General features: G+C 42.1%; 1 protein-coding gene across 10 annotated transcripts in view; it reads left to right on the top strand.

The window, feature by feature from the left end:
• The first annotated feature begins 806 nt into the window (after nt 1-806).
• Nucleotides 807-26,739, top strand: part of CNOT2 (CCR4-NOT transcription complex subunit 2) — a 74,365-nt gene continuing 48,432 nt past the window's right edge. For 4 of the 10 annotated variants that reach the window (XM_026667728.2, XM_087967976.1, XM_026667731.2 and 1 more), the window contains exon 1: nt 807-852. The gene's annotated coding sequence lies outside the window, so the exon portion shown is untranslated. Of the gene's footprint in view, nt 853-934; nt 1,437-14,337; nt 14,426-26,739 lie in introns of those variants that run through there. The other 6 variants (XM_087967975.1, XM_087967978.1, XM_087967977.1 and 3 more) reach the window with 4 other exon arrangements.

A 26,739-nucleotide genomic window follows, 5' to 3' on the forward strand; every position in this document is an offset into this window, starting at 1 on the left:
TACTGGAGTTGCTGTATTCCCATATTGGAATATGAATCCATCCCTCCTTCGGTATTGGATAGAAATAGAAAATACATGTCTGTCCTTCGATTAACAAGCTGTTTTTCTGAGGATTGCACATCGTAGTCACATTCTTACACAAAAGTCTTACATGCACAACAAAAATGAGGAAGCAGCACATACGCCTCTTGAAATACACCTGTAGAGAGTCCAGGATCGTTATTTACTTGTTCAGAAATGTCACTTGGAAAACATCCCTAAGTGACTGCGGAATAGGAACTGCAAAATAGTATAGCTTGGCGGTGGGGGAGGAGGGTTCTCCCCAACTTCAACTCTAAACGTGGGGCAAAAAAACCACGGCCACCGTTTCCGTGCTTTCCAAACGGCCCGAATGAGCGTGTGCGGGTGAAGTGCAGCAGCTTCCTCCTTCCACCATGTAAAAAAGCCCCCCCCCCCTTTCCCCGGATGTCTCGGAATCAGTTCGCGGTTCGTGCAAGGCCGCTCTCTCGGAAGTTGGGCCCCGAGATCCCGGCGGTGACGGCTCCGTCGCCGTTTCCAGCCGCTCCAGCAGGGCAAAGCGCGGCGAGAACGAATCTCGAATCCTGCCGCGCGCGAAGCAGGCAGGCCGCCTCGTTTCTCTCAGGGGCCCCGGCGGGAGCGAGTCTTCGGTCGGAGAAGCAGTCCTAGGCCGGCCTACCCGCGTCTGTCTTCCCGCTTGTCCCGTAGTCGCTGCCGGGCGGCGGCTGGGTCACGACGGCAGTGGTGGGGTCAGAGGGTAAAGGTCGCTCCCCCAGCATCCTCCGTGCGGGGTGCTCAGCCATCTTGGATCCTCGGGACAAGAAAATTCATGCGGTGAGTTCGGCCCTATTATTCTTCCCCCGCTACCACCTCCTCTGCTGCGGCCCAACTACGAATCTGCCCGGGAATCCGCGGCCGGCCGGGGAAGGGCTTCGGTCGGGCCTGGTGCGGTTTGGGCTCCTTGCGGTCTGTCTCGTCCTCCTCGGTTTCCGTTTGCTTTTGTCTCTGTGAGGGAGCGAGAAGGGGGGGAGATGTGTGAGGGAAATAGGAGGGGGAGGAACACGTCGCGGCGGTGGCGCGGCGCTTAGCACGGGAGTGCAGGAGCCCCGAGGCCCAGCCCGTCTGCCGCCTCCCGCCTTTCCTCGGTGCCCCGCCGCGGGAGGCAGCATAGGGGAGGCCCCGCCGCGGGAGGCAGCATAGGAGAGCCGCGCATTTCGGGGCTTTGAGGGTCCCGCTTTAGCCGCTTCTCCGGCCCCCCAGCTGCGTTTCCCGCCACAAGCCTCCTCTCGTCTGCATCGCTCGCAGAGGCAGCGCTCGGCCTACTTGTCTCTCGCCTTGCCCTTTATGCCGCCGGGGTGCGAGCGCCGTTCGGGGTCCGCGTCGGAGCATCGCGTTCCCCCTGATGCCTGAAACTCGGGGTAAGAAACGGACAGTGCAGAATCTACTCCCCCATATGTGTGTGTGTGTGAGAAAGAGTGTTGGTTCGCAGGTGGAGTATTACTTTCGGGCCTGTTTTCCCGGTGAAAAAGGCCCATAACTCCTTGCCTTTAGACCCTGTTGCCTCAAGAACTTCGCCAGGCAGCTGTAAAAAATCTCTTTCCGGCCCAGCGATGTTTGTAGGACAAACTTCTAGCTGATCGGTTTCGATTTTTTATTCGGGACGAAGTGTTGAAGGTCTTGTTTTGGTTTGAAAGCATTCGTTCTGCAAATAAGCCCTGCAGCTCCTCTGTGATAAGCTGATACTGGAGTACGCTTAAATGGGCAGATTTAATATATTTTCTTCTTCCTTACTGCAAAATGCAAAGCGATCCTTTGTTTGCATTGTTGCTGCATGTAGGGACGTGATCAGACTTGTCACATTTTAGTGAACAGGAGTTAGGTTTGGGTGAGAGAGATTGTTTAGTGCATCTACTTAGGTTAAACCATGATGTAATCCTTTTCTTATGTGGTAGGTATGTAAAGATTGATACCCTGTGTATAACAGAAATTTTCTCCCTACATTGTAGTAGTTCTGCGGACCACTGAATGTATTACTATATTTTATATGAGCCTTATCCACACTTTTTAAATAATAAGATGCCTTTAAAAATTACAATTAGCATGTGTCATGTAGTGTTCTTAATATCAGTTTTTGCTTCTTAAACTCTTGGAAAGTTTTCAAGAGTATCAAAATATCTTAGACAACTGATTACTTGAATGCTATGCAGTTGTTTTGCTATTGGGGGAAGACACTATTGCTGCAAATGAAGAAATGGATTGCAGTTCACAAAAGCTGATACCTTGTATATGTAAACTGTAGAATTCCAAAGTACCTGTAGGAGCATACTGTATTCTTAACAGCAATTTGCTGTTTTTATATAATTTCCAGGAAGTGTGAGGTGTAAGTAATACTAATTATGAATTGCTTTATAGTTTGTAAATACTTAGCAAAGCATTTGTAGAGAAATGTATAGTCAGTCAACTCTTCTCTCCTTGCTTAAACTTTCCCCTTCCCCCAATAGCTAAACCACAAACAGGGTTTCCCCATAATGTCTAACTGAAAAACTGATTAAAAATCACAACACTAGTTTTTAAAACTTTGGTCACTATGGTACTTTGGTACTATGTAGTGGAAAATGGGAATGATGGTTGATAATTTGGAGTCTATTTTTAAAACTTTGAACATATACCTTGAGAACATCTCTACTTTTAGACAGGTACAGAGACTCTGTGGTTACTATTTTTCAGCTGTAAGGTGTAAAGGTTTTCAGTATTTGAACCAAATTGTTAAGCACCCTTCCTTAGACCTCTAATAGTTTAAAAGCAGTTTAGTCTAGCAGTTAATGTACTAGACTAGAAAATGAGAAAAGTGAATCCAGTCCTGCCTTAGGCATGGAACCTGGCTGGGTGGCTTTGAGCAGTTTCTCAAATAAATTCATCACATATAGTTGGGAGGAGAATAGAACATGGCTTTCTACCCATTTATAAAATGCATCCATTTGTAGAACTCACAAACACATGAAAAACTATCAACATTTCAAAAATTATTAGTGAACATCAACTATTGATTAAATTGCTCTCATATTTTATAATTTGTCTGAATGCATTCCTATATTTTACACTTTTATTGGATATTTTTATACTGTAAACATAGATTTTTCGTTGAGGCTTTTCTGTAGATTGAGTGATTGTACACATTTTTTCCACCAAGTCTTACCTTGAGTAATCTATGGTTAGAATTCATAATCTTTCTGGTTTATTGTGACACCTGAGTGCAATGTCAGATACCTGAGGAATAATTTAGTACTGTACAAAGATTGATTAGTATTTTAAATGTTTGGTGTTAATAGTGATAGAACACTCAAATTGTTAAGTTCTTCAGTTAAGAAATACGGGATCATGATAAGACATAATAGCTTGCTTTATTTTTTGGTTTTGTGTATTATTTATTCATTTATGCAGTTTATACAATCACCTATCTCACAAATGAGACTGGCCAGTGTACAACAAAACAATATCTAAAACCTTTATCATTAAATAATTAAAAACTATAAGAGTTAAAGCAATAATAATAGATAAAGATAAAATAATAGATAAAGATAAAAGCCAGCTTACTACTTTATCAGTCCCTTGGAATCCCAGGTCTGCAAGTGTAACCATCTGTGGAGATCTTTGGAAACTCAGAAGAGATGGGACCATTGTCATTCCAGGACAAGAAGATTCCACAACCTGGGTGCCAAAACAGAGAAGGCCCACTGTTATGTGTAAACTATACTTTTTTTTGTATGTTGCCCGGAACTAGCCAGTTGTCATTGACAAACCAAAGTTAAAGAAATTAAAACTTAGTGTGATAAGTGATCCAACATAAATGTGTGTTGCTTAATGTAATGTTATTGAATTAAAAACTACTCATTTCTACCCATTTGTAATACTGCTCTCAGTGTCAGTGTCCCTCCAAATGTAGTATTGGGACATGTAGTATTGGGACACCAAAAAGTTGTTTCTCCTATAATAGGGTTATAGGAAACATCTCTTGCCAGTGACATCTACTCGACACATTAGAACGAGGAGGCAGGGAATGTTATGGGTCCCACCCGAGGGAGATACACCTGGTGGGACCCAGAAGAAGGGCCTTCTCTGTGGTGGCTCCGTCTCTCTGGAACATCATTCCCCCAGAGATTAGAATGGCCCCCTCACTAATACTCTTCCGAAAGGTACTGAAGACCTGGTTTTGCCAGCGGGCCTGGGGAACCCAGAGAGGGATGGAACCCATCAAATGGCTAGCGTGATCTGCTGTCGTCAGGATGGGGGTGGGGGGTGGGAGTTGGTTTTTAGTTTTTTTGTCTTTTTGTTTTTTGCTTTGTTTTGTTGTTTGTTTTCCCAAATTTTGTTCTATTGTACTTTATTAATTTATTTGATTCTTTTTGTTAATTTTTATTGTTTTTATTTTTATTGTTTGTTTTAAATATGATTTTACATTGTATAAGCTGCCTCGAGTTGCCATGGGCGAATAGGCGGCAATATAAATAAAATAAATAAATAAAATAGGATATGTAGATGTAATTACTGATAATATAAAATGACTTTATTTCAACTGTTCAGATACATATTTTTAAATTCTCATTTTTTAAATTAAACTTGAATATACTAACTCTCTCAGATACCATGGTCTCTGTGATTTGTTTTATCCATGGTTTGTAGGACCAGCTACTATAGCTAGGATCACACAGTGTTAAGTAAAATATAAAAATTATGTTAAAGCATATTGCAAGTTGTGAATCTAATCAATAAGACATTTGCCTTAATAAAACAAAATAAATGCATTTCTCTGATTGTGCATTCCTTTCATATTGACATTTAACTATTGAATATTTAATACAGATAGTCCTTGACTTACGACCACAATTGAGCCCAAAATTTATGTTGTGAGAATTTGTTAAGTGAGTTTTGCTCCATTTTACGACCTTGGCACAACTGTTACATGAATCACTGCAGTTGATAAATTAGTAATCTGGTTGTTAAGTGAATTTGGCTTTCCCCATTGACTTTGCTTGTCAGAAGATTGCAAAAAGTGATCACACAGCACTGGAAAGCTGCAGTGGTCATAAGTTTGAGTCAATTGCCAAGCATCTAAATTTTGATCATGTGATCATGGGGATGTTGCAAATGTTGTAACTGAAAAACAATTGATTAGAATGTTCTACAATACATTTGATGCAATAGAGATAATTTTGAGTATAAAGCAGATAAGGTTATTTTGAATATTGGGATTAGAAAATGGGAAACATCAAAATTTAACATATAATTAAAGAAGAATATCTTTTGATGTTTTGAATTGCTTCTCTGTTAGTTGCATTTGGCAGAGTATGTTGATTAAGTATATTACTTGTATTTTTTTGAGTTTTAAAGAATTCACAGTACAATCTTATAGGTAGATAAATAGAACTTAGTTTCAAGTAATTCAATGTAAGATTGCAGTTTTGAAGTATTGGTTAACTAATCTTACAATGTTTATAGTGCTTATAGTGAGCTGGTTTATTGCTAAATTTCTGAAGAAATATTGTATTATTAAACTTCATGATTAGGTATTCTAAGCTGATTCTATATTTGTAGGTAGTTGAAAAATATGTGATGTTCTGCATGTGATCAGTTGCATATGTAGTTTCCCTACTTAAAAGACTTCTATTGAAGACTTATCTACATTTAATAATCTAGTGTACCAAGGCTTTGGCAGATCCCAGTGGTAACTACAGTTTATGTGAATCATGCTTTTATAGTTCCAATCTTTCTTTTTTAACTTACTAAAATACTCATATTTTAACTGATAATATTTCAATGCTAAAAATCAGAATATTTTTTCAGAAAGCTAGCATAAATTTAACAGTTACATTTCAAAAAAGAAGAAATGTATCTTTAAAGTTTATTTACTTTTTAAAAATACTAGAAATCTGAAGAATTTTATTTAAATTGATTTAATTTATTGAAGTTTATTATACTTTCTATAGAAATGGTTTGAAAGGTAGCTATGATGAAGGGATGTCCTTTCTGAACTAAAAAAATTGTAGGGCCTGAAGACTGAAGAGAACATTTTTCAGTGGGTTAAATCAGGGGTCCCAACCGCCGGTCCGCGGACCGGTACCGGGCCAGCGGAACAAGCCTTACCGGGCGCTGGTTGCTGGCGCCGCCATCTTTTTGTAAAAGCGCTTCCGGTGAGCTTTTCCGGTAGAAAGCTCACCGGAGCGCTTTTCATAAAAGATGGCGGCGCCAGCGTTTCCAGTGAGCTTTTTCCGGGTAGAAAGCCATTTCTACCCGAAAAAGCTCACGGAAGCTGGCGCCGCCATCTTTTGACAACAGCGCTCGGTGGCGTCACCGGAAGCGCCTTTCGTCATAAAAGATGGCGGCGCCCAGTTGACGCCGGATACCGGCCGCGGCGCCAGCTGATGCGGAACCGGGCGCGCGTCGAAAGGTTGGGGATCCCTGGGTTAAATGATTGCCTTATATTGGCTCAGAGATGAGTTGCCACATGACACCACCTACCTAGCCTTTTTTTTCAATTCCTTTGATTTGAATAAATCAGTAGAAAGTATCTTTTTACAGAAATATAATCTGCTGATCAAAAAGCAGCTACTAAAGATAGCTAATAATCTTGCTTATATCCAAGAAAGTATATGAAGCACAAGACAGATTTGGTACTGAAGATTTTACTGTAAATCAACGAGAGAGTGCAATTGGGTTGTTAAAATATTAACAAATTAAAAATAGCAGTTTTTGTAAATTACATGAGATCTTGAATTAAGAATGGATTCAACAAAAATAGTTAAATAAATCTGCTAATTTAGTGATAGTTGTTATGAGCAGTAGAATAGAATATAATTCTTTATTGGCCAGGTGTGATTGGACACACAAGGAATTTGTCTTGGTGCATATGCCCTCAGTGTACATAAAAGAAAAGATACATTCATCAAGAGTCAAGAATCATAATAACAGTCATAGGGTACAGTAAGCAAGCACATCATACTAGGAAACAGTCAATAAAAATCATTAGGTTACAAGCAACAAGGTTACAGTCATAAGTGGGAGGAGATGGGTGAAAGGAAGGATGAGAGGATTAATAGTAATACTAATAGTAATGCAGACTTAGTAAATAGTTCGACAGTGTTGAGGGAATTATTTGTTTAGCAGAGTGATGGCATTCAGGAGAAAACTGTTCTGGTGTCTAGTTCTGGTGTGCAGTGCTCTATAGCGTCGTTTTGAGGGTAGGAGTTGAAACAGTTTATGTCCAGGATATGAGGGGGTCTGTAAATATTTTCACAGCCCTCTTTTTGACTCATGCAGTATACAGGTCCTCAAAGGAAGGCCGGTTGGTAGTAATTAGTAATTATGAGCAGTAGTTACGAAAGCTTTTGATGTGTTTGAGACATAGATATTAAGTAACTACTTATTTATATTTGTGTCTCATTGATATTATCAATAGGGATTGTTTTTAGAGCACCTTATTCTACCCTGATTCTTTGAAGTAGCTACATTTTTTCTTAGGATAATATGACTGATCTCCACAGATTACAGTACAATGTTGACAAATTTAAAACTTAAGAATTTAGATATGTATTACATTTGTGTTCCCACACTGAGACACATTTTTGGAATTGAAGCTGATGTATTGCAGAATCTCGTTGAATATATCTATGAGATCTAAGAATGCATGCCCAGTAAATATGAACTTTGATGTCACAGAGCTATATAGAAAATATTTATATAAGTATTTATATGTTATATAGCAGCCTAAAAATCTTCCTTTTTCGATATTCCTACACAGTTCTGCACACATCTACAGTTTATCATTGACTTGTAATATTAACATGTTTGAGCCAAATGTATGTATATTTCAGGTAGCAATATGTACAAATATCCTTAACTTTCATATTAAAATTGATTGTACTTACATGTGTTTATCTTTGGAATCCTATGACCTACTGTTTCTAAAGAAGCATTGGGTAAACTTCAGAGACATAACCTCAAACTGACAGAGGGAAGTTCTAAATTAATTTTAGAAAGTATTACTTCACAGAAGGAATAGTGGAAGCTTGGAACCAATTTCCAGTGTAGGTAATGGCCCAATCATCAGTAACTAAGTTTAAACATACTTGGGAAAAACACACATGTCCATCATCTGACAAAAAATATAAAAAATAAACTCAAAGGCAGACTTGATAGACCACTGGGTCTTTTTTTGCGGTCAGTTTTCTGTGTTTCTATGTTGTGAGCTAACAGTGATGTAAACCGTTATTATAAACAGGAATCTTGAAACTATGGTAGAAAATGTAATGTTTTACCTATAGAAACAAGTACATTTTCAAAGAAGTAAACACTGTCTCTTTAAGGATGTCTCAGTAAATATTTGAAATATGAGAATAAGGAGGGAAATATTCTCATTTTTTTATTTGAGACTAAAGTGCAAAAAATAAAAGAAAAAACTACTTGTGAAGAGTAAAATACTTAGTGACTTAAAATTACATAACTTTTGTATTGCTGCAGATATCTTCTAAGATTTAGATCAAAAATGTAGTAATTCTCCGGCATGCCTTTGGGATAATCCACACATATGGGTTGAATCTGCCTTTCTGCCCAGAGACTGAGTCATCAATCTTTGCCACACCTCTTCGTGTTGGGGTAGGAAGGCCCCTAGCCCCAGTTACGACTCAGTCTTGGCCCTATAGAGATGTGGCAAAGGTTGGCTCCAACAATTTCAGCAGAAAGCAGCAGTTTAAAGTGTGGATTCTCCCAAAGGTTTGCAAAAACTTCCTCAAAGTATCCAAATCTTTGTAAACAGGCAGCAATTGGAACTTCTGCCTGCTCCATTTTTCGCACCCTCCCTGAACTACCAATTGAAGGCCAGGCAGTCAAGGGGGAGTCCCAAAATGACCTCCTACCCCGGGGGGGGGGGGCGCTGAAGCTGCGATTGCCCCCAGCACGTCGTGGAATTCCCAGGCTTAACTGGGTAGCTCCAGACAAACCATTTTCAAGGTCTCCAGCTGATTTTGGGGGCAGGCAGTGGCCATTTTGGCCTCATGGTGAGTTGTGCAGGCTATCCAGGAGACTGGTAGGGCCGCCACTGCCACAGCCCAGGGAAGGCTTCCAGGCTTGGAATTCCCCTTGGAGCAGCAGGATTGGAGGATTGAGAAAGCTCTCCTTCGTGCAATCTGGGCATTAGCAGCATGGCTGACCAAGGCAGCATGGAGCCCACGAGTGCAAAACGATCCAAGCAGAGTCCCAGGAAGGCCAAATCTGTAAATAAGGAGGCTGCTAACAAGATAAAGGCAAAGGCTCTTTATTCCAGAAAGCCCACAAGAGCAGAAGAAAGGAGGCAAAGAGCATTGGAAAAGCAGTTCTTCAGAACTCAGAAGCAAGCAAACCATCCAGGGCCTGTTAGCCCCCTCCCCCAGCAGCCTTTAGCACAGTTCCTGGAACCTGCAGTTCCTGGGGCTTGGTCACCAGAGGGAGATAGGGAGCAGGAATTTATCCCTCCTGCTGAGGAAATCCAAATTTAAGAGATTTCCTTTCGATTGCATGCTTCCTCGTCCTGCAGATTTGCAGATCAGAGACAGGACTGGAACACCTGAGGCTACTTTTACTCCAGCTGCAGCGGGAATGAGCTCAGCAAATAGGGTGGCCTCTGAATTATCAGAGGATCTGAAGATCCTTATTGCTCAGACCATTTCTCCCTGAGGGGGAGAAGCCAGTCTTCTTCCCCAAGATCTGATCCTCAGCCATTGCAGCTAGTGCAATACCAGGCTTCCATGGGTTTTTCCAGGCACCAGAGGGAGGCTTCTCCAGCCCACTCCATTAGAAGCAGGGCATCTGGGAGGGAGGAGGAAATCCAGGGGAAGTAGGGGTTCTTATCAGATGAGGACCTGTCACCTGATCCACCCCCGTTCACAGGTCTATTTAGCCCAGGACTGCTTAAATCCCTCCTCCACAAGGCTAGGACCACTGCCCAAATTGATCGTCTGCCCACTATACCAACTGATTCACCTGATACTCAGGGACCCAACAGCAGGTTTTTTTCTGAACCTACAATTCTCCATCAGGAGATTCCTTGTCCCAAGTTATTTTTGGACGTAGTTCAACCTGGATTCTTCCCTACTCCGGGGGGGCAATGATAATTTTTTTTTAATATGGCTCCTCTCTCTGAATCACTTCAACTTCCCGCTCTGGATGAACCTTTGGCGTCCTTGGTCTCTCCCTCTGCAATATCAGGTGACATAGCAGAGGCCCTTAAGACAGGACAAAAAGGCGGAACAAAATTTTGGCAAAACACACCAGGCCAACGCCTGGGTCCTTAAAGCAGCTGCAGCCACCTCCTTTTTCACTAGGACATCCCTTCTCTGGCTTCGCCAATTACAGGCTAGGATTACCCCTGAGGAAATCAGAATGCATCAGGACGTCAACAAACTGGTGGCGGCCGCTGAATTTGCGCCTGATTCCTTCCTGCATGCAGCCTGATTCTCCTCCAGGGCCCTGGCCTCCAACATCACTTCTCGTCGTCTGCTGTGGCTATGACTGTGGCAAGCAGATGCTAGACCCAAATGGAAAGTGGCCTCTTCCCTCTACATGGGTTCTTCCCTATTTGGAGAAGCCTTAAATCCCTTCATAGTTGAGAATAAAGACAAGAGAAAGGTGTTCTCCTCTCTTAACAGGAGGGCTGATAAGAGGGCTTCTCCCTACACCTGTAGACAGCCATTTCGTTCCTCAGACTCAGGCCAGGAATTCTTGCAATTCCAAAGGTCCTAGCAGCCCAGATCAGATTGACCCACAAATAGAGCGGGATTTCAAGATAGAAACAAACAACAGTTTCAATCTAAACAGCCCTTTCATGGCACAGGAAGTCATCTCTACCATCGATCCAAATGAATGCTGGACCCTTCCTCCCATCAGCAGCCAGCAGCCCCATTTGCAGACCGATGGGAGACCATCACATCTGATTCCTGGGTCCTGAAAACAGTGCGATTTGGTCTCACCCAGGATTTTGTGTCCAATCCTCCGAGGACCTTTACCCGTTGCCCAACCTCCAAGAACTACGTAAAGAGAAAGCTCATGGACACAGCGGTCCAGCATTTGCTGGACATCCAGGCCATCGAGCCAGGACCAGAGGGGGCACGGGTTTTACTCCATTCTATTTGTAGTTCCCAAGTCCACGGGAGGGTGGGGGTGGGGGGTGGAGAGCGATCCTGGATCTCAAAAAGCTCAGTGTTCATTTAGAATACAAGACTTTCAATGTGCAATCTCTGCAGTCCATCTTGGAGAGCGTAAGGGGGGGGGGCGATCTCCTAACGTCCATTGATCTGACGGAGGCCTACCTCCACATCCCCATCTACCCCTCCCATCAGAGGTTTCTCAGGTTCTATTATGCGGTGGGCCATTATCAATACAAGGCCCTACCATTCAGACTGTCACAGCCCCAGGACCTTCACAAAAGTGCTGGCAGCACTGGCTGCGCACCTCAGAACAATTCCAGTGCGCATCCAGTGCTCTCTGGAAGACATCCTAATCCAGCCCAGCTCCAGCCAACAAGCCAAATCAGACCTGACTTACACAATCCAGGTTCTACAGGACCACGGATTTTCAATCAATTTCCAGAAAAACCAGCTAATACCCTCCACCCGCCTCCTTCATCTGGGTGCGGTGATAGACACAAATCTATGTGAAGTATATTTATCCCAGGAGCATCAGGACAAAATAGCACATGTCACAGCGGATCAAGCGCTCCCTTGGTGGTGCTTTCCCAGCTTCTGGGAAAATTAATCTCATGCATAGCCATAGTACCATGGGCCCAATTGCACGCCAGGCCTCTCCAATGGTTCTTCCTACCATTTCAGAAGGCAGGCACCAGCACCTCCAACGTCAGGGTCTGATTCCAGTTGGATGTCCTCAGATTCCTCAGGTGGTGGGTTTCCCCAGCAATCACCAAGGAGTCCCTAGTCAAAAAACCTAATCGCATCAGTCACTTCAGATGCAAATCTGTTGGGATGGGGGGCCCATCTACAGTCTCAGCTCACACAGGGTCAGTGGTCCACAGCGGACCTTCAACACAACATAAACTGGTTAGAACTGAGAGCCATTCACTTAGTTCTCAAACACTTCCAAAGCACAGTGACCGGCCAATACGTATTGATCCTAACGAACAACATGGCGGCCAAAGCACACATCAATTGTCAGGGAGGGATCCACTCCAGATCCTTCATGTCCGAAACGCAGCAACTGGGAACCTGGGCGGAGGCTCACCTATTGTCAGTCAAGGCAGAGCACATATTGGGGATAGCAAATGTCCAGGCAGATTACCTAAGCAGGACCAGGGTGGACAACTCTTGAGTGGCATCTCCATTCAGGTCTGTTTCAGGACATAGCTCAGAGATTTGGGACTCTTTGTCACTCCAACGAACACCCAACTTCCCCGATTCTACTCTAGATTCCTGTTGCCGGGTGCAGAAGGGGTAAACACCCTTCACAGCCGCCGGCCCAAGGGTCTCCTTTACACCTTCCCTCCTTTTCCCCTCATACTGGGATGATAAGGAAAGTACTTCTAGAATAGGCAGAAATCATGCTTATCGCTCCCACTGGCCCAGATGGTCGTGGTATGCAGATTTAGTGAGCCTGTCAGTGTCCTGCCCTTGGAGGATCCCTCAGGGCAGACTATCTCTCAGCCAGTGGGTCTTGGAACACTTAGACCCTCAGTGGCTCCAATTGACCGCCTGGCACTTGAGAGGAGGATCCCGAGGGACGGATAACTTTTCCAGAAATGTCATCAAAACAATACAAGCCTCCAGGAGGCCTTCTACAAGCAGAATATATGACACTACCTGGAAAGCATTCCATCAGTGGTGCAGCAAGAAGGGCACAGACCTGACTGTGGCCTCAGTGCCACAGATTCTGGACTTTCTACAAACAGTTCTCGACAAAAGGTTCTTTCCTAGTACGCTATGCAGGCAGGTAGCAGCCCTATCCACCGTGTTGCACTATGGGAAGAGGAATTCCTTAGCTCATCATCCGGTCGTCCACTCCTTCCTCAAAGGAGCTATCAATCTTAAACTTCCACATATATCCTTCTTGAAAGCTGTTGACAATATTACAAGCCCTTACTCAGGACCCATTTGAACCTCTTCAATCTGTAAGCCTGCGGTTCTTAATGCTCAAAGTCGCCTTCTTAGTGGCCATCACATCGGCCTGGCGCATATCAGAATTGGCAGCTTTTTCCATCAGGGAAGACCTCTGTACATTCCACGACAACAGGGTTGTCCTGCGCCTCGACCTCACCTTCATCCCAAAGATAAACTCTCGTTTCCACAGGGCTCAGGAAGTCGTTCTTTCCGACTTTTGCCCTGCTCTTTCACATGACAGAAAGCACAGATGGCACAAATCAGATGTTCGGAGGGCTCTTCGCAGGTACATCAAACATACATCAACATATCGTAAAACCAAGGCTCTGTTCATCTCATTTCAGCCATCTTCAATGGGCACTAAAATCTCCTCTTCAACTATAGACCGCTGGATCAGGGTTTGTATAGCTAAGGCCTACAAGACCCAGACTCTTCCAACACCCAGACGGCTAACAGCTCACTCGACCAGAAGCGCAGCTACCACAGCTGCCTGGGCAATGCAGGCCTCACTTGAGGACATTTGCAGGGCGGCTACATGGTCCTCCCCATCTCCATTCGTAAAGCACTACAGACTGGACACATACGCCTCAGCTGAGGCGGCCTATGGAAGAAGAATGCTACCGCGAGTGCATACAGACGGGAGTGCACAGGACTAGACTTCTCGCCCATGGGCCAGCTTTGGTATGTCCCATATGTGTGGATTATCCCAAAGGCATGCTGGAGAATAGTTATTGGCTTACCTGAATGCAGTTTCTCAGCATGCCTTGGGATAATCCACTCCCACCCTGGCAACTGTCTGGTCCAGTGTCCAGGTGGGAGGCAGAGCCAATGCCACAGGAAGATCATCAAATGGCTTCACCTTCGTTGCGACAGGCTAGGGGGCTTCCTGCCCGGACAAGAAGAGGTGTGACAAAGATTGATGACTCAGGCTCTGGGCAGAAAGGCAGATTCAACCCATATGTGTGGATTATCCCAAGGCATCCTGAGAAACTGTGTTCAGGTAAGCCAACGCCTATTCTGTTACTGGATCTATTAAATGACATTTGTAAATGTTGGAAAACAGTAATATCTAAAATCACCAAATATAAACATCTTTAGATTCTAAAAGTGCAATTTGGAAATGTTCAGTAACATGATGGTAAAGCACATGTAAAGCATAATCTCTTGTTGCTTTTCCTTTTTTTAGGTATTTATATCTTTTTCATCTAATGGAGGAATTCAAAGATAAAATGTATATGGTCAAATGATAAAAATCATCTGGAAGCTTTTTGAAGGTGATACTTAGCAGAAGTTCAAAATTGGAAATTTATTAAACTTATTAAACCTGTTTAGACCAGATTTTTTTTTATTTATCTCATTTTATTTATTTATCTAGTCTTTAATAAGTAAATTTTGTTTGCTGGAATGAAATAGGATATAAATAATCAGCTAATTTTATATAAAATTATTGAGAACCCCCACATCTATCAATTCTGGTCTTGAGCAGATTTCTTAATTTGGTTCTGTTTGATAACCTTCATTCTTCTTCAATGGAATTCCATTCTTCTTCATTAGAATTTAAATAGATAGGGAAATTGTAATTGCAAGTAGACAATTACTAAGATTCTCCAATTTTGCTGTTTTATCATCTTAATGTACAGAAAGAAAGGGAAAAAAAGAGGCTAGAAATTTTTTTAAAAAGCATATTACCTACAAGGAGTCATTCAATCTAGTATTTTAACACATTAAACTGTGACCGCACAAAATAATATTGATTGGTCTTGTATTACATTGATAGACAACTAACTCATCAAATAAAATGAACACACACCAGACATTCAGGATGTAAACCTGTAGGTGCAAATTGTTTTTCCAACATTGAAGAGTAATTATTTTCCCCCTTTGCTTTATAAACAGTAATTATTTATATGATAAAGTTTTTAGTATATAATTTAAAGATACTTTCATATATTTAAATAATATCAATCACTTTAAGTCCATATTAACAAACTAATCAAATTTCAAACCAGAATGGGGTAATAATAAGATAAGCCCATATTATGAGAAAGTGTTTCCTCAATTGTTTTGGCATAATGAAATCAATAACAAACCCTTTTAAAACACTTTCTGATATGGCCAAAACATTGAAAAAATAGTTGTATTAGACTCACTAGATCATAAAGATCATTCTTAGTAATTTAAAGATATTTAGCTATAGACTTGTAAATGTGTATATTCTAACTCTTTATTATGAACTACCTGTAAATAATACATGTAGTTTTCAACTTATGATTGGTCACTTAACAACCATTCAAAGTTACAAAGTTACTCAGAAGTTAAGACTGCTGTCCCACCCCATAGTCACATGATCACATTTTAAGTTCTTGGCAACTGACTCATTTATGTCTGATTGCAATGTTCCAGGTCATGTGAATGAATTTTGTGATTATTTTTGCTTTTGTGAAGATTTTTAATAATGATCATTCTCTTAATGACCATGGTGACTTGCTTAACAAGCATTATAAAACAGTCATCAAATCAAGTCAGGTCATATGGTCTCATGACCAAAACTCAATTGTAGCTGTGGGATGAGTATTATCTATACACATAATCACAGCACTCTTCAGACTCATGCTAATAGTAATTGAAGAATTTTAAATTTTTGCTACTGCATTAAGACTGAATTGTGAAATCATGGTATGATAAATTTAATAATAAAGATATGGTTTGAAATTTTATGCAATCCAAATTCCTCTTGTAATAAATCATGTTTAGCAAACATAATGTAATAAGCTCATAATGCAGCTTTATATGACTAATTGTCCTGGACTTTATTCTCCCCAGTGCTATTTTCAGGCTAAGGCTGTCCCAAGGGATAGGTTTATCTTGTGAGTAAAGGTCAAAATTATACTTCTGTACCAATATCTGCTAAATGTACCTTGTAGCCTTTTATGTACAGTAGAAATCCAATACTGTAGAGGTGTTGACCCTGCCATGATATCAAAGGGACACTTAGTAACTTTACTTATTCCTGTAGGGTTTTTTTTCAGCCTGATCAGTTATCTTGAAAGCAAAATACACAGTATTATAAAGTGGAAGGTCAGAAAAGTTAAAAACACCATATTATAATAATCATAATTTAGATTTAAATAAGCTGAAGCATATCCTAGATTTTATATATAGGTAGCCCTTACGACCACAATAGAGCCCAACATTTCTGCTAAGCAAGACATCTGTTAAATGATTCCCCATTTTATGGTCTTTCTTGTTATAGTTGTTAAGTGAATCACTGAAGTTAGTAACATGGTTGTTAAGGAATCTGGCTTCCTCACTGACTTTGCTTGTTGATGGTCCAAAGTGATCACATTTGATCACATTCTGTGCCAGGACACTGCAACAGTCACAAATACGAGTTGGTTGCCAAGTGTGTGAATTTTGAACACATAACCATGAGGGTGGTCAAATGTGTGTGAAAAATGATCATAAATCATTTTTAGTGTTATTGTAACTTCGGATGGTCACTACACAAACTGTTGTAAGTCGAGGATTATCTGTATCTAATTGGTGCTAAAAACCTAAATTTTGCTTAAAGTAATTTAAAGGTATTAGCATTCTAAGTATGTCAATGAAATTCTGTAATTTTTACAAATTTATTCCCCTTGCACTGAGTAGTATTTTAAACAATTTATATCTATTTTGGTCTGATATAAGATATATTTACATCTACAGATGAAGAGCATTTCTCCACTGAACCGAAGGGAGAATCCAGGATGGGTAGTCGCTAGTCTCATAGCTCTGCAGACCGAGTTGAAAACTGAGGACACACCCCCTGGTAACGGTCCCCAGTTCTTCACTCGGTCTCAGCGTGTTCAGACCACTCTTTAAGGGCTCTGAATAGTTAAAATTGTAGAAGAATTACCCCCCTGGATTGAGTTTTTTTCTCTTCGAGGGGCTTGGAGCAGGTTTTCCATAGAAAGAGGATTCTGGTTCTTTAGATATTCTGAATGGACAGCCATTGTATTGGCACTGTTAATTTTAAAAATACAAGAAAGGTATATTGTATTGTTGTCTTTATTGTTTTGAAGGCATAGTGAAAACAGACAATACAGAGATACCTGATGGTTCAAATATTTCTTCTGTTCTCAATATTTAGGAGACCTAGTTTAATGGTACTTTTTATGTTTGTGTCTTCCTCCAAATTCACTGAGCCATCTCTTTAGGTGAACTTAAGATTCTAGTCATAAGTATTGGTTCCTTGGTCCGAGTTTAAATACATGAGATTACGTACATATTTTTGCAGCATTTTAAACTGCTTTAAAACTCCCATTTGTCTAGAGATAAAAAGAATATATTATTATTTTTCCAACACAAGAGAAACTTATTTTACTTTCTAAGGTAATGCTGATGTGATTTGTCTAAATATAAAAAGTAGCTACTTAGTGTTTTAAGAGTCTTTTAATGTAATTGTTATTAATTTATGTAATATGAAATTTATTTTTCACATTACCAGTACCATTAACAACTCCCAAAACTAGAAAAAACAAATTACCCAAAACAATAAGGAAGCTTCAATCCAAAAAGAAATCACTTTGGCGGAAAAACAAATCTGGTCATGTTGCCAATTTCAAAAGCTGATACAAAAATTTATGCCACCAGATAAAAACTGAATGCACCAATTATCACATTAAACAAGAAGAAAACCTTCTACGTACCAATTCCACCCGCGCTTTCTACAATTTTGTAAGCAACAAACTAAAAGACTCAAGGTCCACCCCACCCCTGAAAGGACCTAATAGTAAAGACTACAAGGACGACACTATTAAAGCCAACATCTTTAACACATTCTTTGGCTCAGTATTTGTAAACATCAATGGATCATGCCCAGTGTTTCCTAGTCAAACCACAGACAACTACAATGATCTAATACATATCGATTTTACAGAAGACAATGTTGAAAAAGCACTACGCAATCTAAAAGCATCTCTATCTATTGGACCGGATGGAATATGTGCCTACTTCTTAAAAAAGCTACCCACTGCCATAGCCGAGCCTCTAAGCATAATCTTTGAAAAATCTTTCAGGACCAGCTCCTTGCCAAAACTATGGTCACAAGCCACGGTCATCCCCATCTTCAAAAAGGGAGACCCCAGCCTAGTTGAAAATTGCACACCAATCTCTTTATGCTGCGTCACCTGTAAAGTCATGGAATCAATTATTAACCAATCCATCATCCTCCACTTAGAAACAAACAACCTACTCTCTAATAAACAATTTGGTTTTAGGAAAAAACTCTCCTGTAATCTGCAACTCTTACACTGAAAAAACATATGGACTACACAACTAGATCAGGGCAAAGCAATAGATGCAATCTACATAGACTTCTGTAAAGCCTTTGATTCAGTGGTACACGACAAACTACTCCTAAAACTAAAATCTTATGGTATCTCTGGACACCTGCATAACTGGATAGAAGCATTCCTGTCAAACAGACAACAAATGGTCAAAATTGGGAGCGTCCTATCAAATTCTGTACCTGTCAACAGTGGTGTCCCCCAAGGCAGTGTTCTAGGACCAAATCTTTTCATTCTCTACATAAATGACCTCTGTGATCATATCAAGAGCAACTGCGTTCTCTTCGCTGATGATGTAAAGCTATTCAACACCACAGACAATACTTCTACCCTTCAAAAAGACCTTGACTATGTATCAGAATGGTCAAACAAATGGCAACTTCAAATCTCAACAAATAAATGCTCTGTCCTACATATTGGCAAAAAAAATATCAGAAAATAAAATAGAGGCTGAATAGTCAAGTCCTTGTTGTTGATCCAAATTCTGTCAAGGATCTTGGAGTACTCATCTCTAATGATCTAAGTGCTAGAGCTCACTGTAACTACATAGCCAAAAAGGCGTTAAGAGTTGTTAACCTAATCTTACGTAGCTTTTTCTCTGGTAATATTACACTAATAACTAGTGCATACAAAACATTTGCTAGACCAATACTCAAATACAGCTCATCAGTCTGAAACCCACATTACGTATCTGATATTAACACAGTTGAGAAAGTCCAGAAATATTTCACAAGAAGAGTTCTCCACTCCTCTACTCGTTGCAGAATACCTTATGCCACCAGACTCGAAATTCTAGACCTAGAAAACCTAGAACTATGCCACCTTTGGTCCGATCTAAGTATAGTATATAAAATCATACATTGCAATGTTCTACCAGTCAATGAATACTTCAGCTTCAACCATAACAATACAAGAGCAAACAATAGATACAAAGTCAAGGTTAATCACACCAAACTTGATTGCAGGAAATACAACTTCAGCAACAGAATGTCTGGAATACTCTACCTGACTCTGTGGTTTTTCCCCCCAAACCCCAAAAACTTTAACCTTAGACTGTCTACTGTTGACCTCACCCCTTTCCTAAGAGGTCTGTAGGGGGCATGTATAAGCGCACCAATGTGCCTAAAGTCCCTGTCCTATTGTTTCTTTTATATATTTTTTTATTTTTCTTATATGTATCCATATATTCATAACTATGGTTTTACTTATACCTATTATCTTGTAAGCAAATAAAAATAAAAAAAAAATATTTTTTTTTAAAAAACTGCTTTTTAACAGTGGAATTTGGAAGATAAATTTCAGTACTATTCTGAAGAGTTTATCATATGCTATTTCAAAGAAGCTAAATAATGAAATTATAACACATCTAAATCTTTCATAACAGAAGCATACATTATGCTATTGTAATGTACAGTGAAAAATATGAGATCTTATAGTTTAAGGCTGTTTTTTCTATTTTTTAAAACATAGCCTTTCATCTCATAATATTCAAGTTCAAGCAGGGTGGATTTGATTTAAATCAAATCGATTAAAATCATGATTAAAATCATAATTTAAATCACTAGTAAAAAGGCTTGATTTAAATCAACTCAATTTAAATCATAATTTTTAAAGAACAATTGTCATCTCTGTCCCCCAGCAGTTCCTCCTCTGACCCGCTGTTGACTCCCCAACAGTTCCATTCACTTTAATGGATGGCTGGTGTTGCGGCAGTGACACAACACGGTGAGGGACATGGCAGGCAGCAGGTGAGAGGATGTCCAATAACACGCGCTGTTTTTTGGAGAATGAGCAGCAACGACCCAGCTGGCTACCCTGGTCTGACTGGCACAGACACTGCAACGATTCGGCTGGCTTCCCATTTTATCGGCACAACTGCTGCAACAACTAAGCTCCAACCGGCATAACCGCTAGAGCAACGTGGCTGGCATCTTTGATCCACCCAGCACAGCTGCCATTTTCCGGCTCATTCAAACAGAGCTGACGTTTGGCGTGCTTTTCAGCTGCAGACACCCTGGCACCTTCCTACCAGGGGACTGGAAAACCTCAATACAGCAGGAGAAACAGAAGATGGAGGATACAGCTACCTCAGAGAGCCATGAGGTGACTCATGTGAGTGGGGATGAGCAGGCCCCCCCAGCACAGCCACAGATTAACCAGAAAGGTCCCTCAGCGCCAAGAGCGGGCAGTAGAAGAGTGGCTGCCTGATTAAGGGCAAAAGCCCTACATTCCAGAAAAGCCTGCAAGGTTGAGGAAAGAAACCACCCCACCCCCCCAGTCAAAGAGCTCTGGAGAGAGAGATTCTAAAGCTGGGCGATGAAGGCAGACAGACTTTCCCAGGGGAGATCCCATCACTTCCCACTCATTTCAGGCTGATCCAACCAGGAAACGGGAGTCTCTGAATTCCCAAACTCAGTTTGCCAGATGGTGTCAGAGAACAATCTTCACAACTACCTTTTATAAAATGCAGCATTTGCTCCACAGTCAGGACAGGAACAGACAACAATTCCAGGCCAAGAGACCATTTTGTGGCTCTGGAGGTCGCCCCTTCTGTCCCTACAAGTGACCCCAAGTCCAACCCTCCCATTGGTGGCCGCCTAGGCTATTCGCAAACCAATGGGAGGCAACCACGATAGACACCTGGGTCCTTAACACGGTGAGACTAGGCATCACACTCGAATTGCTTTGCACACCTCTGAGATTTTTCATACATTGTCCCATATCAAAAGACAACACAAAGAGAGGTCTCATAGATGCCGCAATCCAATACCTGTTGGACATTCAAGCTATCCAACTGGTTCTGATGGACCAACAGGGGCAGGGATTCTACTCCATCCCATTTGTAGTCCCAAAAGCTTTGGGGTGGGGGTAGAGAGCAATTCTGGGCCTGAAACGATTAAACCACCATCTGATTTACAGGAGATTCAAGATGCTCTCCAATCCATTCTGGAGAGCATCCATGAGGGTGACTTCTTAACATCCATAGACCTGAAGGAGGCATACCTCCACATACCCATCCTACTGTCCCACCGCCGGTTCCTTGGGTTCTACAATGTGGGACTTCATCAGTACTACCATTCGGCCTGTCTTCAGCGCCTAGGGTTTTCACCAAAATATTGGCAGTACTGGCGGCACACCTCAGGGTGATCCCAATCCACATCCAGTGTTACCTGGATGACATCTTAATCCAGTCCTCTTCCCACATTTGAAGTCTTCCCACTTCAGGATCACGGGTTCTCCATTAATTACGAGAAGAGCCACCTGGCTCCTACCACCCGTTTTCCACGCCTGGGGGCGATCAGAGACACCTCTTTATGCAAAGTTTATCACAGGAGCGTCAGGGCAGCATAAAAACATTGGCGAATTGGATTCGAGCAGTCTTGTCAGTTTCACTGGTCCTCCTCTCACAGCTCCTGGGCAAGATGGTATCTTGTATCACAATTATCCCCTGGGCACGCCTACATGCCAGAATCTTACAGTGGTTTCTCCTACCCAACCAAAGAGCAACTCACTAAGGTTCAGGCTCCACATAAGGTACTCCAGTCCTTCCAATGGTGGATATCTTGGGCCATGACAAAGGGATGAGCTTTCAAAGAGTCCAGCCACCTGACCACCACCACAGACGCCAACCTCTTCGGCTGGGGCACCCACTTTCAATCACAGATGGCGCAGGGGCAGTGGTCACAGGGTGACCTGACGAACAACATCAACTGGCTAAAACTCAGGGCAATCCATCTGGCCCTCAGATGGTCCAGGGCAAGATTTCTGGCCATCATATTCTCATTCTGACGTACAATGTAGCCACCAAGGCCCACATCAATTGTCAAGGGAGCACCCACTCCAGGTTTCTCATTTGAGAGGCAGAGCAACTGGGTCTCTGGGCAGAGAAGCATCTTCTCTCCATCAGGGCAGAACACATATCAGGGACAATGAATGTACAGGCAGACTGGCTAAGCAGGACTACGGTCAACCATTTGGAGTGGTGCCTGCATCCAGAATGGTTCAGGGAGCTGTCAGAATGGTTCAGGGCCCTGGTCCTGGACCTATTTGCTACCCCATTAAACAGCCAGATGCTGAGGTTTTACTCCAGATTTGCAACACCAGGGGTGGAGGGGATCAATGCAATCCACACTCAGTGGCCTCGAAGCCTCTTATATGCCTTTCCCAGGGGAAATCAGGAAGGTTTTGGCCGAGAAGGCAGAGGTATTACTCCTGGCTCCCCACTGACCTAGATGGCCATGGGAGGATTTCACAGGGAAAAATATCCCTCAGTCAGGGAGCCCTAGTCCACCCAGAATCACAATGGTTTCAACTGACTATATGGCATTTGAGTGGACAGTTCTGAGACAGGGCAAAATTTCTGCCAGAGTGATCTGGACAATCCAGGCCTCCAGGAGGATCAGCTAACAGGATCTGTGACTTGCCTTGCCTTCTGTAGCTGGTGCTCCAAGGGTACCTGTAGCCTAGATCCTGGAATTCCTTCAGGACAGGCTGGACAAGGGCCTATCCCCTAACACCATACTCAGGCAGGTGGCAGCTCTGTGGTTGGTGTTGTCATGCGGGGATCTGGAGTCCCTGGCGCAGCACGCTATTGTGTGCAGTTTCATTAAAGGAACAACCAACTTAAATCCCATCTGCGACTTACCCAAGGTCTTGCAGGCATTCTCCTTGGAGCTCTTAGAGCTATTACGGGCGGCCAGCCTGTGCTTCCTCACCTGCAAGGGAGCCTTCCTCATGGCTATTACCTCTACCAGACAAATTTCAGAGCTGGTGGCCCTCTCCATAAGGGATGACTTGTGTGTATTCTATTCAAACAGAGTTGTTCTGCACCTGAATCTTTCCTTTCTTCCCAAGGGTAATTCCACAGGGCACAGGAAATCGTTTTGCCAGATTTCTGTCTGGGCCCGACCCATGCCCTGGAAAAGAAGTGGCACGCCTGGGATGTCAGGAGGGCCCTCCACATCTACATTAAAAGAACAGCTCCTTTTAGGAAAACAGCCTCTATTCATGTCCTTCCAGCCTTCTGTACTCTAGGTAGCAAGGTTACACATTGACAGTGGGTCAGTGGATGCATCGCCAAAGCATACGAGCTTCATGCTCTCCCATTGCCCCAGTGAGTGATGGCCCACTCAACCAGGAGCACGGCCATGACAGCCGCATGGGCGACATAGCGCTCCCTTAGGAAGTCTGTAGGGCAGTGATTTCATCCTCACCGTCCCCGTTCATCAGACATTACAAGCTGGACACTTTTGCTGTGGCTGAAGCTGCCTTCGGCAGATGGGTTCTCCAGAAGGTACACATAGGCCTGGAGACTCGGGACCAGACTGCAGCTCAGCCTTAGGACAAGCTGGCTTTGGTATGTCCCATTCTTTGGATTCTCTGCTCAGCATACTGGAGAAGGAGTGTTGGTCTTACCTGATACGCTCCGTCTCGATGTGCTGAGAGACAATCCAACCCCACCCTGGCAACCGTCTGGTCCAGAGTCCAGGAGTGGACAACAATGCGTCAAGTCAACTGCTACGCCTTCATTAAAACTGGGACACAGTCAGGAGAGACGTGGCTACAAAGTTTAAAAGGACCCAGTCTCTGGGCAGAAAGGCGGAGTTAACCCATTCTTTGGATTCTCTCAGCACACCGAGAAGCATATCAGGTAAGACCAATGCCCCATTTCAAAGCAAAGAACTTTTATAATTGTGAATATTGCTTTGAATACCTAGATCCCAGTTCACATATAAATGTTCCATTATTGGGGCCATGGTGTGTAGAAGATCTGCTACAATAAGAATAAGTTTGTCTAATAGTTTGAAAATAAAACAGTTTATCTCTTTGATGGCTTAGATGTCAAACTTCAAAGATTTGTCCAAGCTATTTATGTAAGTTTCAGCTGTTGCGGTCTGAGGATGTAGACAAGGTATTTGCTGTAAATTCAGTTAAGTGATTTAAAACATACTTCGGTATAATATATATTAGTTATTGTTTCTCATTTATATTTGGATTGTTGAGGCCATGTAAGTCCTATGCCAGGGTTTTTATGTAGTGAAGGACTAGATAATGGCAAAGAAGTGAAGGCTGAGTTTAAATGTTTAAGGACTCTAGGAAAAAGAAGGGGGAAGTATTATGTTAGGAGGAGCAGGAGTGCAGGAGTTTATCCCTACAAGAGCAATTCAGGTAGTCACTGGCCTAAGGTCATACAATGAACTTCTAAGACTGAGGATGGATTAGAACCTGGGGCTTCCTGCTCTGGTCCAGCATCTTCATGGTTATAGTAATTAATGCTATAGTGGTTAAGATGCTGGACTAAAGTAGGAAGTCTCAGGTACTAATCCGGTGTCAGACATGGAAGCTCAAACTAGTCATTTATGTCTTGACTGAAAACTATAAATAAGTTCAAAAGGGTCAATATCCTGTTTCTTCAAAGTCTAACTTTCACTTCCATAGAGTATCCCAGGGAATACCATTCTTTGCACAATTTTAATATTTCTAGATGTAGACCCATCACAGCATCTAGACCATTGGAACAGCTTGCCTTCAGAAGTTGCAAGTGTTCCAACATTGGAGGCTTTTAACAGGAGCCTGGACAGCCATTTGTCTAAAATAGTATAGAGTCTCCTATTTGTCTTTTTTCTCACTCAGACTTTTTGAACCCACCTTTTACCAAGCAGAGGTTGAGCAAAAGTTGCTCAAAAACAAGATCTAAACTAGGACTGCACATGTAACTTAAGGCAAGCCCATGGTTGCTCTGGAGCAGGGGTCGCCAACCTTTTGGACCTCAGGGACCACCAAACTCATAATTTTAGATCCCAGGGACCACTAACTGGTTCTGTGGGCATGGCCTAATTTGTGGATGTGGCTTGGTGATCATGTGACTGGCTGGGCATGGCTTGTATGTAAATATTATAAATATATAAATATTGAATTTTTTATAAAAAAAGAGCAACTTTTACCCAAAATCAGGCAACGCAGTCAGGCAGATTGAGTTGCTCACAGAATCACAGATTCATTCAGAAATCTATCTATTTCCCATTGGCTAGCTCATCTGTCACATAGAATTTGCTTGCAAACAAACTCATAAAATTTGCTAGCAAGCAAACTCACAAAATTAATTCACAACACATCATGCATGTAAATATTGAATTTTTTTATATAAAAAAGCAACTTTTATTCAAAGTCAGGCAAAGCAGGCAGATTGAGTTGCTCATAGAATCATTCAGTGATCTATCTATCTGCCATCGGCTAGCTCAGTCTCTCAAATTTGCTTGCTGTGAGTCTGCACTGAATTTGCTTGCAACCAAACCTTCAGTCCTAAGGGAGGTTTGGCTGTGCTTAGCTAGAAAGCAAGAAATCCAACCATTTCCTGCTTCCTAGCTAATCTAAATCTGGCACAACAGAACAGATGATGGTCGGAAAAAGGAAAAATAGCAACTTAGCAGACAAGTTTACCGGGTAAGGAGTGAGTGGGCGGGGAGGGTTCCCGCGGGTCATCTGGGCTGAGCAGTCTTCTGTTTCTGCGCAGCCTGGATTAATTGCTTTGAGGGGGAGCTCTGGGGGTGAGATTTCTCTGCGGCCCACCAAAATTTTCTCATGGCCCACCGGTTGGCGACTGCTGCTCTGGAGGACATGAACCCACTAATGAAGAAAGTTCCAGAGACTAGCAGATGAAAATTGAAGTCATCTAATATTAAAAATCTTCAAGGGCAGCTCCATGTGGAACAAATGACAATAGTCCAGCTGTGAATTGACAAGGGCATGAATGCTCTTGCCAGATTGGCATATAAAATGTAATTGTGCAAATGGTCTTCTGGCTGCACAAGTTATTCCAACAAGTTATTCCAGCAATAGCTCTGAATCCAGAACTCCTAGGACTGTGATTCTTCCATCTACACATGCAGGAAGTCAGAAGCCTTAATATTGAAGTTTACAGAAAACCTCCACATACAGATCAATATTTACATTTTGATTCTAATCACCCACTGGAGCACAAAATGGGAGTTATCAGAACCCTGCATCACCAAGCTGAAGGTGGTGCCTACCAGAAAAATGGGGGGAAAAAAGAACTAAAACATATCAAGGAAGCCCTCAGAACATATGGCTATCCCAAATGGGCCTTCGTTAAATCCTAAAAAAGACCCAGCAGGAGCTCCTCCATAACAGACAAAGATGAGAACAATAAACGAAGCAATGTTGTCATTCCATATGTTGCAGGGATATCTGAAAAGCTCAGGAAGATCTTAAGCCAACACAACATACATCCACACTTT

The sequence above is a fragment of the Notechis scutatus genome, chromosome 6 (genome assembly GCF_049901735.1).
Source record: "Notechis scutatus isolate UNSWTSFEM ecotype Mainland chromosome 6, rNotScu1.2, whole genome shotgun sequence".
NCBI lineage: Eukaryota > Metazoa > Chordata > Lepidosauria > Squamata > Elapidae > Notechis > Notechis scutatus.